The 14,858-nt window shown below is 38.0% G+C and overlaps 1 pseudogene; it reads right to left on the minus strand.

Moving 5' to 3' along the window:
• Window positions 1-14,491, minus strand: part of LOC108286998 — an 18,377-nt pseudogene extending 3,886 nt beyond the window's left edge.
• Window positions 14,492-14,858: the final 367 nt, after the last annotated feature.

Raw genomic sequence — 14,858 nt, forward strand, 5'->3', positions numbered from 1 at the left:
GGGTTCAGGCAATTCTCCTGCCTCAGCCTCCTGAGTAGCTGGGATTACAGGCACGCGCCACCATGCCCAGCTAATTTTTTTGTATTTTTAGTAGAGACGGGGTTTCACCATATTGGCCAGGATGGTCTCAATCTCTTGACCTAGTGATCCACCAGCCTCGGCCTCCCAAAGTGCTGGGATTACAGGCTTGAGCCACCGCGCCCGGCCCATTTTGAATTCTTTCATGAAGACAGAGTTTTTTTTTCTAAAGCATTTATGATACCAGGAATTTTTTTTTTTTTTTCAGACAGGGTCTTGCTCTATTGTGCAAACAGTGATGTGATCACAGCTCCTTGGGGCCTCAACCTTCCAGGCTCAAGTGATCCTTCTGTCTCAGCCTCAAGTAGCTGGAACTACAGGCATGTGCCACCATGCCTGGCTAATTTTTTGTGATTTTTGGAGAGGCAGGGTTTTGTCATGTTGCCTAGACTGATCTCGAACTCCTGGGCTCAAGCTGTCCACCCACCTTGACCTCCAAATGTGCTGGGATTGCAGTCATGAGCCACCGCGCCTGACCCAATGCCAGGATTTTAAATAGAAATTTTCCCTTCCAGGCAGCTTTGACAAATCATACATTTTTTTTTTCCCTCTAAGATGATCTTATGTTGGCTGTGATCTCAATCCCACTGATACAGTACTCCTTTTTTAAGGACACAGATTAATTGGAGGTGGGGAAAAGTGTTGGTGTGTAAAGGAAAAACATTTTCTTTTTATATAATTATTGAGTAATTTGGAAAGCATTGTAGAAATCATCCAGGTCTCTGTAAAATCCGTGGGCTAGATTGAATTTCCTTTTTGTTTCCGCCAGCTTTAGTGTTCGATGAACACTAAAAGCTGTCATTCACTCAACTTTGAACTCCTGCTGAACAGTCACCAGATCTTACTCGTCTTCGTATTTCCAAAGCCCTTTCCAAGGCCTGGCACACAGTAGGACCTCATTACTTGTTTGTTAATGAATGAATAAATCATCCTGTATGCTTTGTATGCTTCATTTCAGTGCTTTCTGATTATAGCAAGAATCCTATGTTGCCATTGATGGCTCACGATTCCATTCTTCAGCATCACAAAATCAGACCATAAAATTTTCCTATTTCATGTTTTATTCTGTGGCTACAGGGTACAAACACACACTATTTATCAGTGCCAATGATTTTATTGAGGTGGATCCGTTTGTTCATTCATTTAATAAATATATACAGAACACCTACTGGGCACTTGTGCTGCAATGCTGAACAAGACAAAGTTCCCTATATCAAGGAACTTATATATTGAAGAAGAGAGACAAGTAAACATAAAATAGTATGAGTGCTATAAAGGATAAGTACAACAAGCTGTGAGAACAGAAGAGTAGCTGACCTGGTCTGAGAAATTCAGGAAATGTTTCCCAAAGGAAGTAGTAGATTCAAACCTTAAGGTTAAGAGTAAGGTGGGTGAAAGTGGGGAGGGGCCAGACAGCATAGAGGGCAGTGAGAACTTCAGATCCCAGAGTGGATGTTTATTTAGAAGGCAATAAAGGACCCTTAGGAGAGGCCAAGCTGGGGATGCAATTTGTGTTTTAGAAATATCTTTCTAACTGCAGTTAGAAAAGTAGAAAGGGGCAAGACCAGAGGCCAGGAGAAGTCTAAAAAGTGACAGTGAAGGTAAAGGCACTGGCAGCAGACATAAAGAGAATTAGATGAATTCTAGATATATTGAGGAAGAAATTGAATTGATATGTATGGTATGGGAATGACCCAGGAAAGAAGACGTAAATTCTGATACCTGCTTTGAGAAATTGAGTGGATAGTTGTGTCATCTGCTAGGATAAGAAACACCTTCTAAGGCAGTAGCACTTTGGGAAGGAAGGAAAGCAATGATAAATCCTGTAGAGTTCCTAAATGATATCCAAGATGAGCTGCCTAGCCATGCTGTGGTCTGAATGTTTGTGTCCCTCAACATTCATATGTTGAAGCCTAATTCCCAATGTGATGCTATTTGACAGGGAGGCCTTTTAAAGATAAATAGATCATGAGGGGAGAGCCCTCATTAATGAGATTGGTGTCTCTATAAAAAGAAACACAGATGCCTGCCATGGTGGCTCACATTGCAATTCCAGCCCTTTGGGAGGCGAAGATGCAAGGATCACTTAAGGCCAGGAGTTTGTGATCAACCTGGGCAATATAGGGAGACCTCATCTCTACAAATAACAATTTCAAAAAATTAGTCAGGTATGGTGGTGCATGCCCATGTCCCAGCTACTCAGGAGGCTGAGGCAGGAGGATCACCTGAGACTGGGAGGTCAAGGCTGCAATGAGCCATGATCACCTCACTGCACTCCAGCCTGGGCAACAGAGAGAGACCCTGTCTCAGAAAGAGAGAGAGAGAGAGAGAGAGAGAGACAAGACAGATGATTTCTGTTTCCACCATGTGAGGATACGACAGGAAGGTGATCATCTGCAAGCCAGGAGACAGGTCCTAATGATCTTGGACTTCCCAGTATCCAGAACTGTGAAAAATAAATTTACATTGTTCAAGCCACCTACTCTATGGTATTTTTTTTATAGTAACCCAAAATAACTAAGACAAATAGTTATTTGGTGATATAAATCTGTATCTCAGGAAAGAGTTTTGCATTGAAATTATATGACTGACTGTTATCAACATATAGATAGATACTGAAACTATTAAAATGAATGTCCCAAGGGAAATAAGGTGGCAGAAAAATACTAAGAAATGCTAATCTTTAAGACACATTCAAATATTTTGCTTACTAATTAATATCACCAGCTCCGTCTCCATTCCTAAGGACCGAATACGTTCTAGGTCATAGAGATTTACTATGGTGCAGATGTGACCCCCAAAGTTCGCCTGTTGGTAACTTGATCCCCAATGTGGAGATCCCCAATGTTGAGAGGGGAGATCTTTAAGAGGTGATTAGGTCATGAGGGCTCTACCCTCATGAATTTTTTATTGCCATTATCACGAGAGGGGGGGTTGTTATCACAGTAGCAGTTTCCTTATAAAATAATGAGTTTGACCCCTTTCTCTCTCTTTTGTCCTCTCTTTGTCCTTTGCCATGTAATGACATAGCAAAAAGACCTTTACTAGATTCAGGGGCCTCAGTCTTGGACTTCATATCCTCCAGAACTGTGAGCCAATAAATTTTTGTTCATTATAAATTGCCCAGTCTGTGGTAATCAGTTACAGCAGGAAAAAAAAAAAAAATAGATGAGGATAGGCTCTAACAAGGCACTTTCTGTGGTGATCCTACCTAGGAGCTCTGCGGAGAGACAGAGCCAGGCCTACGTCACTTAAGAATGTCTTACATAAATTCTCAGTTACTCAACTGAAATGATTTACAAATTTTGCTTTATCATATGAGTATAGAGAGGAGAGAGTTAATTATTAAACATGTGGGTGCCTAAGACATGTTCCTAAGCTTCCTTAAGAATATTTTTATAGATTGCATTGAGTACCACAGACAGGAGGTCCATGAGAATCCATCTGGGATAGAGATGCCTTATATCTGTTACTAAGCTGTTATTAAGGAGACACAGCACAATGCTTTGCTTTCACCGTCTCCCACAAATCACACACACACAACATAAGAGGGAGGAGCAGGTGGAGCAGATGGCAGCCATGATGGTATCAGCAAGAGCAATACCTGCCAAGAAAAAAAATTTTTAAAGCACTTAAATTTATGATTTAAAAAAACTGAAATCAAGAGCTTTTGGCATCATACTCGAGTCGTGTTTGTATGATGTTGCAGCAGGTCATAAATGCTGGTTTCAGAAGTATCTCTGTAAACAGGGTTGGTCGGAAATATATAACTAAGCAAATAAAACCTCCTTTTATAATTTTATAAAACCCTGGGGACATTGTAGTTATTTTTATTCTTGTTTTGTTTTATATAATCTGGAGTGTCCCAGAGCTATTACGATCCCATCTGTTGAAACCCTCGAAGTTTGTTGTCAACCTTAGAACAAATATTTTGATTTACTAAGGAACTTAAATCAGATAAGAGATTCTGGGGAATGTAGAATCATCCAAAAATTGTTATCTTAAGATATTCAGTTATTTTCTTAGTCATGCATCTTCCACAAACTGCATGTTTTGCAAAGCTAACTTTCTAAACACTTCAATTCTGGGGCTATAATAAATCCCTAAGATTTGACATCTTGGTAAAAAATAGACATGTGGATTAATGGCAGATAACAGGGTCCCCAAAATAGAATAACACATCCTGCTTTAAAATTTCTCAAAGTTTTGAACTCTTTGAATTTTAGCAGGAATCCAGATATTATACATTGGCCCAAGATCATTTTGTAAATAATTTTTAACATAAACACAAATTCAGTACTTTATCATTGTAGTAGAGTGTTCTAAAAAAGTTAGGCTCTTTCTTTTTAAGTGTTGAATGTACATGTTGTTTTAAGTATGTTACATTTATCACCCCGTTCAGTCCTCACCTTCAGTCCTATAAAGTGGGCACTATCTATTACTAGCCCCATTTTTCAGATGAGAAAACTGAGACTCAGAGAGGCAAGCCAATTTGCCAAAGGTTAACAGGTAAGAAATAGTAGTGTTTAAAATCCAGCTCCAAAGCTACATGCTTAGCCACTGTCACACTAGAGGCAAAATTTCCCCCATGTTGTCCACAGACCCCATATATCAGAGCTTATTAAAAAGTCCCAATTCCTTGGGAAAACTATCTCTTCATGCTCTGAATCTCATATGCCTAGGTTTGAAACTTAGGGGTCAGCAGAATGACCTTTAGAGCTTGTTAAAAATGCAAGCACGGGACATTAAATTTTTGAAGGCTTGATGGTGAGACTGGTGGAAAGTTCCCAAAGTTTTCCTGTTTTTGACTGCCCCTTTTGTATTGGAAAAGAGGTTTATTAGATCTTTGGGGTGTACAGAGTATAGGAAAAGTCCAGGTCTGGATGACGGAACAGGGTTGCTCAGCTGCACTGCATAGTAATGAAGTCTGTCTTTATTATGAAAGGAGTTGCAGCTCTGAAGATCTGTTTTTGTGGCGGTGGGGGATGAGGCAGAACAAAAGAACTATCAAGAGTTCTGATTTCCAGGCAGGGGGGTTATGTTCAACCATACTCCTGCTAAAGGAAGATATACTGAACCCTAGAACATGGCGGTGTAAGCTTCAAGAGGGAGACCGTCTATGGGCACACTGTGGAGAGGTCTGGAGGACGCACTCTGAAAGAGTTGTCACAACTGTCTAATTATACACTGATTCATTTTATCTCTATTATTGGATTCTTAGTTCTATTATCTTTTTAACATTTTTTAGTAGTTGCCCTATATACCTTCAACATCGCTATCTACCTTCAAACAACATATTACTTCGTGTGTAATGTCAAAACCTTACAACACATTGCTTCCAATTCCTTTTTCCCATCATTTGTACTATTGTTTTCATATATTTTACTTTTATGTATATTATAAACAACATACTATATTCTTGTCATTTTTACTTTAGATAACCAATTATCTTTTAGAATAATTATAATTTTAAAAGTCTTATTTTTGCCTTTATTTTTTACCATTACTGGTGCTCTCTATTCTTTGTGCAGATTTTCAGTTTCCAACTGAAACTATATCCTTCTGCCTGAAGAACATCCTTTAATATTTCTATAGCACAAGTAAGCTGGCAATTAATTTTCTCAGCTTTTGTTTGTCTGAAAAGACTTTATTTGGCTTTCATTTTTAAAAGAAGTTTTCTCTGAGTATATCATTTCAGGTTAATGGATTTTCTCTTTGAGTGTACTGAAGATCTATTAAGTTCAAATTTGCCTAATTTCTTATGAAATGACACCTGTAAGTTTTATCATCACTCCACTGTATGCAATATATCTTATCTTCTCACTACTTTCAAGATTTTCACATTATCTTTGGTTTTCAGTAGTTTAATTTGTATCTTATCTAGATGTAAGCTTTGGTTTCTTTTTCATTTTTTTGTTTTATTTTATTATTTTATTATTTTTATTTTACATTGTCAACCACTATCTTTTCAAGTATTTCTTATACCTCTCTTTCTCTTTCTCTCTCTCTCTCTCTCTCTCACACACACACACACACACACACACACACACACACACACACACACACCTCTCCCTTCTCTTCATTCTCTTTCTTCTCCTTCTGGAATTCCAATTATGTATACATCAGACAACTTAGATCTTTTTAGTTTTCTTTTTTTCTTTTATTCTCTTGCGTTTCAATTTGCATTATTTCTATTGGACTGTCTTCAAATCCACGGATTCTTCTTCAACTTTGTCATGTCTGTTGATAAGCCTATTTATTTTTGATATCATATTTTTTTCTTCTAAAATTTCAATTTGACTTTTTCTTACCTCTTTTCGGAGAAAGTTTTGTTGCAACAGCTACCCCCATGGTGACAAATGAGAGTATATATTTGTGAGAGTGTGGGTTTTGAATTTGTTTTTTATTTATTTATTTTTGGTAAGGGTGGTGGGGAATTATTACAAACCCAGGAGAGAAATGTGTCTGTGTTTGTTTGTGTGTGTGTATGTATTTGTTCAGTGTGTTTCAATCAATTACTGTCAGCTTTAAAAATGCTTGTTTTATCTCAAATTTGGCTAGTAGAAGCCCCTTCAAACTAGGTACTATATACTTCTGAAAGGACACGAGTCTTTGATAACTTACCCCACTTCCTGGCCCAACAAAATGTCTCAGGCTCCCTTTGTATATTTCCATTTTGGACTCAAAAGCTGAAAACTCCTTATAATAGAGAATGGAAGTTAGGGATTAAAAACCTGGGCCTTGGTCTGGGCACAGTGGCTCACTTCTGTAATCCCAGCACTTTGAGAGGCCAGAGTGGGAGATTGAGCCCAGGAGTTCAAGGTTACAGTGAGCTGTGATTATACCATTGCACTCCAGCCTGGGTAAAAGACCCAGTTTCAAAAACAAACAAACAAAAAGTAGGCTATATGTATAATTCACTGACTCAATTGTCATTGCTTGTGGCTCTTTTCAGTGATCTCAGTGAGAGAATATATATTGCTATTCTTTAGCATTATTAAATTATACATTTGTCTAATCCTATAAGCAAAATAGATTCAAAAAATATTACTACTAACAAAAACATTACCAATAAACTTTAATGTATCTGTGCCATTCTTTATGTCTTTAGAACACATCCCATTAGGGGCAGATAACTGGAATATTATGTTTTAAAAGTTATAAAAATATTTCTCTTTTCAGAGTCATTATGTTAACAACTTGTCGTATAGTTAGGGTTTTTTCCGGCTTTTAAAATTATTTGTTTGTTTATGTATGAGAAAGGGTCTTGCTCTGTCACTCAGGCTGGAGTGCAGTGGTGCAATCATAGCTCACAGCAGCCTTGAACTACTGGGCTCAAGTGATCCACTTCTGCCTCCACAGTATCCAGAAATACAGGCAAGCCCTGCCATACTCAAAAATTTTTTTTTATTTTTGTTAGAGATAGGTTCTTATTGTGTTGCCTGGTCTAGTTTCAACCTTCCAACTGGCCTCAAGGGGTCCTTTCACCTTGGCATCCCAAAGGGCTAGGATTGCAGGTGTGATCTACATCCACTTCCACTTTTTTTAATAGCAGCTTTGTTGATAATGAATTCATATACTATACAACTTACTGATTCAATTTAACGTTTTTTAATACAGAGTTGTGCAACCCTCACCGCGACAAATTTAGGAAAACTGATTTGTTTTTAAATTTTAGAAATTGCTTTTTTCTTTTTCTTTTTGAATTTATAAAATATTTACATGATTCCAAATTCTCTACTATATGACATGCAAATATTCATCAACTGATGAATGGATAAATATAATATGGTACATTCTTATGGTGAAATACTATTTGGCAATGTAAAACAATTTAAATTATATAGAGTGTGTCCTCCACAACAGAATTAAACTAGAACTCAATAACAGAATAATAGCAGAAAGATGCCCAAACATTTAAATGCTAAACAACACACTTCTGAATAATACTTGCATGAAAGAGGAATTCTCAAAAGAATTTTTTAATTCAACTGAATAAAAATGAAAATACAACATATCGAAATGTTTATGATACAGTTAGAGCAATGCTGAGAGGGAAATTTATAGACTAAATACACACATTAGCAAAGAGGAAAATCTCAAAACCTACATCAGGAAAAAGAAAAATCTCTAAGCTGCCGCCTCAAGATCTAGTAAAATGAGGTAGACAACTGTGGGAATGAGAACCCTCAAAATGAGGAATGAATATAGGATGATACATTCCTTATCAGGCTGATTTGAAGTGAGACACACAGAAAAAAGGAAACACACAGATTTACTTGTGCAGCTAATTACAATTCAACATTATTTAAGCACTTAACAACCAAAAATTAATACATTAAAAATTTTCCCCAAAATTCAAAAGACCTAAGGAAAAACAAAAAACAAAATAAACCCAAAGCAATACCTGGGTGTGGTGGCTCACGCCTGCAATCCCAGCACTTTGGGAGGCCAAGGTGAGCAGATGCCTTGAAGTCAGGAGTTTAAAACCAGCCTGGCCAACATGGTGAAACCCATCTTTACTAAAAATACAAAAACTAGTTGGGGTGTTGTGGCATGTACCTATAGTCGCAGTTACTAGGGAGACTGAGGCAAAGAATCACTTGAACCCAGGAGGCAGAGGCTGCAGTAAGCCGAGGTCACACCATTGTGCTCCAGCCTGGGCAAAAGAGCAAGACTCAAAAAAATAAAAATAAAATAAAATAATAAAAAGTAAATAAATAAACCCAAAGCACACAGAAAGAAGGAGAAAATAAAGAGTAAAACAGAAATCAGTGAAATTGAAAACAAAGCAAAACAAAAATACAGAAAATCAATAAAACGAAGAGCTGGTTCTTTGAAAAAATTAATAAAATTGATAATCCTCTAGCTAGACAGGCAAAGAAAGAGAAAGGATGCAAATTACCAACATTAGGAATGAAACAAGGATATGAATACAGACCCTTCAGACATCAAAAAGATAACCAGGAAATACTACAGACAGCTCTACACACATCAGTTTGACAATTTAGATGAAATGGACCATTGAATAACACAAAATACCCTAACTACCCTGATACAAATTAGAGAACTTAAATAGCCCCGTAACTATTAAGAAAATTACATTTTAATTTTCTCCTCCCAAAAAACTCTACTTTCACTGAAAAATTCTACCAAACATTTAAACATTTGAAACCACTTCTATACAATCTTATTCAGAGCTAAAAGAGGAAACAATACTTTATTTTATGAAGCTAGTATTACCTGACAGCAAAAGAAAACAGAAACAGTATTAAACACAACACTACAAACCAATATCCCCTATTAATATAGACACAAAACTCTTTATGAAAACATTAGCAACTAGAACATAGCAATACATTAAAAGAATTATATATCAGGACCAATTGGAGTTTATTCAGGGGACGTAAGGCTGGTTCAACATTGGAAAATTCATCAGTATAATATCATATTAACAGGTTAAGCAAGAAAAATAATATGATCATATCAATTAATTCAGAAAATGCTCTTGACAATAATTTAACACCCTCAGAAAAATAAGAGTAGAGGGAAACCTTTTCAACTTGATAAAGAGCATCTACAAAAACTACATTTGGCCGGGCGTGGTGGCTCATGCCTGTAATCCCAGCATTTTGGGAGGCTGAGGCGGGCAGATCACTCTCTGAGGCCAGGAGTTCGAGACCAGCCTGCCCAACAGGGCGAAACCCCATCTCTACTAAAAACACAGAAGAATTAGCCAGGCACGGTGGCGGGCACCTCTAATCCCAGCTACTCAGGAGACTGAGGCAGGAGAATCATTTCAACCTGGAAGGTGGAGGCTGCAGTGAGCCAAGATCGCTCCATTGTACTCCAACCTGGGCAACAAGAGCAAAACTCCATGTCAAAGAAAAATAAAAAAAAAAAAACAAAAACAAGCTACACTTAACATTATACTTAATGTGAATGACTTAATGCTTTCTGCCTATGAGAGGGAACAAGGCAAGAATGTCTGTTCTCATCTCACTTATTTGACACAGCTCTAGCCAAAGCAAAAGGCCATAAAAGGCATACAAATCAGAAAGGAGGGAATAAAACAGCTCATATTTGCACATGACAGCAGGGTCTATGCAGAAAAATCCCAAGGAATCTACACACACACACAAAGTCCTTCTTAAACTAGTATGTGAGTTCAGCAAGATCACAGGGTACAGACTAAAGATACAAAAATCAATTATACACGTGGACACCGATTTTTAAAACACAGTAACGTTGACAATTGCTCTTCCAAAATAAAATGCTTAGCTATAAATCAAACAAGACAGGACTTGTATGCTGAAAACTACAAAATGCTGATGAAAGAAATCAAAAAATATCTAAATAAAGGGAGAGACATATCATGTTCATGTATTGAAAGACTCAACATAGTAGACATCACTTCTCCCCACTTGATAAACAAGTAGAAAAATTAATATACAAATAGCAAATCCTATCAACATCCTAACCAGATTTTTAATAGATATAGAAAAAACTATTTTAAAATTTATGGAAAGGCAAAGGAGTTAGACTAGAAAAAAGAATTTTGGAAAAGGAGAATAAAGTGGGAAATATAGCTCTACACAGTTTCAAGACATTGTATAGAAATAATAATCAAACCTGTGTGGTAAAAGCAGAGATATAGACACATAGATCAACGAGCCAGAAAAAGGCATTCATAAAAAGACCTAAATAAACATGCCTCATTGATTTTTGATAAAAGTAAAAAAGTAACTCAATGGAGGAAAGATAGGCTTTTTAAAATAAACTTTTGTTTTCAGAATACTTTTTGAGTTACAGAATAATCGTGAAGATAGGACAGAGAGTTTCTATATATCTCTTATACTAATTTCCTCTGTTATTAACATCTTGCATTAGTATGATACATTTCTTACAATTAATAAACCGATATTAAAACATTATTATTGGCCAGGCACAGTGTCTTATGTGTGTGATCCCTGCACTTTGAGAGGCTGAGGCAGGAGAAATGATTAAAGCCATGAGTTCCAGACCAGCCTGGGCAATATGGCAAGGTTCTGTCTCTACAAAAAATGTTATTTTATAAATGTTAACCAGGTGTGAGAGCACACACCTGTGGTCCCAGAGGCTTAGGAGGCTGAGGTAGGAAGATCACTTGAACCCAGGAGTTGGAGGCTACACTGACCTAAGATTGCACCACTGTATTCCAGCCTGGACAGCAGAGTAAGACCCTGTCTCAGGAGAAAAAAAAAAAAAAAATTATTGTTAATTAACATTCATACGTCCTTCAGATTTTCTTAGTTTTTATGAATATGCCTTTTCTGGTCCAGTATCCCATCCAGGATACCACATTACATCTTGTTTCCATGTTTCCTTAAGCTCCTCTTGGCTATAAAAGTTTCTCACACTTGCTTTGTTTTTGATAACCTTAACAGTTTTGAGGAGTAATGATAAAGTATTTTGACAAATGTCCCAGAATTGGATTTATCTGATGCTTTTCTCATTAATAGACTGGGATTGTGAGTTTTGGAGAGAAAACCAAAGAGGCAAAGTACCATTTTTATCTTATCATATAAAAGGTGCATACTCTGACTTACCATTATTTATGTTAACCTTTATCATATGGCTGAGATAGTGTTTGTCAGGTCTCTCCACTGATAGGTTACTGTTTTTTTTTTAAGAGTCTCCCTCTGTCACCCAGGCTGGAGTGCAGTGGCGCAATTAGGGCTCAATGCAAACTCCGCCTCCTAGTCTCAAGTGATCCTCTCACCTTAGCCTCCCGAGTAGCTGGGACTTACAGTCATAGACCACAACATTTGGCAATTTCTTTAAATGTTCTGTAGAGATGAGGTCTCATCATATTGCCTAGGCTGGTCTGGAACTCATGGATTCAAGCAATCCTCTAGCCTCGGCCTCCCAAAGCGCTGGGATTCCAGGCGTGAACCACCTCACCTGGCAGTAAGGTTACTCTTTTTCTCTGCTTTCCATACTCCTTGGAATTTAATTTCAAAAAGAAATGAAGTACTGGTACGTGATACAGCATAAACTTCAAATATAATGTATCATGCTAAGTGAAAGAAGCCAGACACAGAGGACTACATATTGCATGATTTCATTTATGAAATGTCCAGAAAAGGCAAATCTCTACAGACAGAAAGATTAAGGATTGCTTGGGGTTGGAGGTGGGAACGGGAATTGACTGTAAGTGAGGACAAAGTTTCTTTTTGGGCTGATGGAAATGTTCTAAAATTACATTGTAGTTATGGTCATATAACTTTGTGCATCTACTAAAACGTCACTGAATTGGCCGGGCATGGTGGCTTACATCTGTAATCCCAATGCTTTGAGAAGCCAAGGCAAGAGGATTGCTTGAGGCTAAGAGTGAGCCCTCACCTCTACAAGAAAAATTTAAAATTAGCCTGGTGTGATGGTACACACCTGTATTCCCAGCCTCTCTGTAGTCTGCGACAGGAGGATCACTTGAGCCCAGAAGTGCGAGGCTGCAGTGAGCTATGATCACATCATATCACCACACTGTAGCCTGAGTAACAGAGAGATACCTTGTCTCTAAAAAATAAACAAATAAAAATAAAACTCGAGCCGGGAGTGGTGGCTCAAGCCTGTAATCCCAGCACTTTGGGAGGCCGAGGAGGGTAGATCACGAGGTCAAGAGATCGAGACCATCCTGGTCAACATGGTGAAACCCCGTCTCTACTAAAAATACAAAACATTAGCTGGGCATGGTGGCACATGCCTGTAATCCCAGCTACTCAGGAGGTTGAGGCAGGAGAGTTGCCTGAACCCAGGAGGCAGAGGTTGCGGTGAGCTGAGATCGCGCCATTGCACTCCAGCCTGGGTAACAAGAGTGAAACTCCGTCTCAAAAATAAAAAAATAAATAAATAAAACTCACTGAATTGTATACTTTAAATTAGTGAATTTTATACACCATAAAAGCTATTTTTAAAAACAAACTATAAACAGAGACATCTCTCTTCTATTCCTGCCCTAGACCCCTTTCTCTCCCATCCCTACAGAAAATCATTTTTATTAGTTTTTGGCTTGCCCTATCAGTTTTACTTTGACAATTATAAGCAAGTACATATATATTAAGTGATTTTAAAATTTTGCCTTAAATACTGACAATTGACCAAAAGCAGCTCTACCTAATTGAGAGGTAAGAAGGAACTCCCTGTAAACCTTATAGAATATTTGAAAAGGACACTGCTGGGGATCCACAAAACTTTTAAAGTTTATAACGTCAGTTTCAGTGTATCTGATTACTTCTGAAAACATAAGGCTTTTGTCCAGGTGTGGGGGCTCATGTCTGTAATACCAGCACTTTGGGAGGCCAAGGCCGGTGGATCACCTGAGGTTGGGAGTTCAAGACCAGCCTGGCCAACATCGTGAAACCACGTCTCTTCTAAAAATACAAAAATGAGCCAAGCATGGTAGCACATGCCTCTAATCTCAGCTACTCAGGAAGCTGAGGCAGGAGAATCTCTTGAACCCAGGAGGTGGAGGTTGCTGTGAGCTGAGATCATGCTGCTGTACTCCAGCCTGGGTGTCAAAGAGAGACTCTGTCTCACAAAAAAATAAAAATAAAAATATGGCTTTTATTCATTTGAGTGAAGGGGTTCACAAATTAAGAACAAGAAAAAGGAGAGAGAATGGAGATGACAAAATTGTCTCGTGGGAGACCCAGACAAATACAATTAGCAACAGTTGGAAGGGAAGGTTGTAATTGAAAGGCGCTTGAAAGAGAGTTTGTGTGTGTGTGTGTTTCCTGTGTGAGTGTTGTGATTATCCATCTGCGTAAGAAAGACATTATCTTTAGAAGCTTCTGCTAAGCTGTTCATGGTGAGTATCTGAAAGAAAGTCTGGTGTACATCAAGCTATTCATGCTAATGAGAGAGGAAGAAAGAAAGAAAAGAAGAAAGGAAGAAGTCACGCATTTGCCAATTTCCCAAATTGGCCACTAGATGGCAACACCAACCCAAGACAGTCCTCTTTTGAGATGAGCCAAAAGGGTTGTATAGGAATTAAGTACACAGTTTAACTTATTCCTATGCACCACAGTTTTCAGTCAAGTATTCTTACCTCAGGAAGGGCATGTGTAAGTTTATACATGTTTAAATGTACAAGTGCATCTAAGAATACAAGCCAGGCAGGTAGACAGAATGCAAAATCTCCGTAGTGGTTGTTGACATTTTTGACACTCACTAAATCTTACATATAAGCAATTTCCTGACATAAAAATGCGTTAGGTCTCAAAAGTGAGAAATGGTAAGGCGTTTACCATTTACCATCTTCAGACCATAAAACCTCTTTAAACTGCAAGTTTACTGTCAGCACCTTAGAATCTAAAGTTTCAAAACGTTTCCGTGGAGGTTTTGATTTCAACTTCGTACGCCAAGAGACCATCTTCTTGCCCTCCCACCCTCTAGGTGGTGGAAATTTTTTCAGCTGTAAGCCAGACTGGCAACTGGCAGCCCAATGAGTGTCAAGGATAAAAGGTGTGGTAAGCTCCTTATTTCCTTGCTATATAGGGTTATCGGAGTGGGTCCGGAGGCTTCCATTTTCAATGGTGTTTCCACAAAGATTTTCATCTTCTCCAGTGCCCCAAGCATCAGAAGAATTTATGTGACCCCAAGATCACCTTGAAACCACATAATGAGTTTGTGGTTTCCTAAAGGCTTTTTGTTTGGTTAGGTTTGTTTGGTTTTGCTATTAAACACAACAAGAAACAGGAAGGGGGTAAAAACACCAAGGAGAAAGCTGCAAAGTTTCA

The sequence above is a fragment of the Cebus imitator genome, unplaced genomic scaffold (assembly GCF_001604975.1).
Source record: "Cebus imitator isolate Cc_AM_T3 unplaced genomic scaffold, Cebus_imitator-1.0 Scaffold334, whole genome shotgun sequence".
Taxonomy (NCBI): domain Eukaryota; kingdom Metazoa; phylum Chordata; class Mammalia; order Primates; family Cebidae; genus Cebus; species Cebus imitator.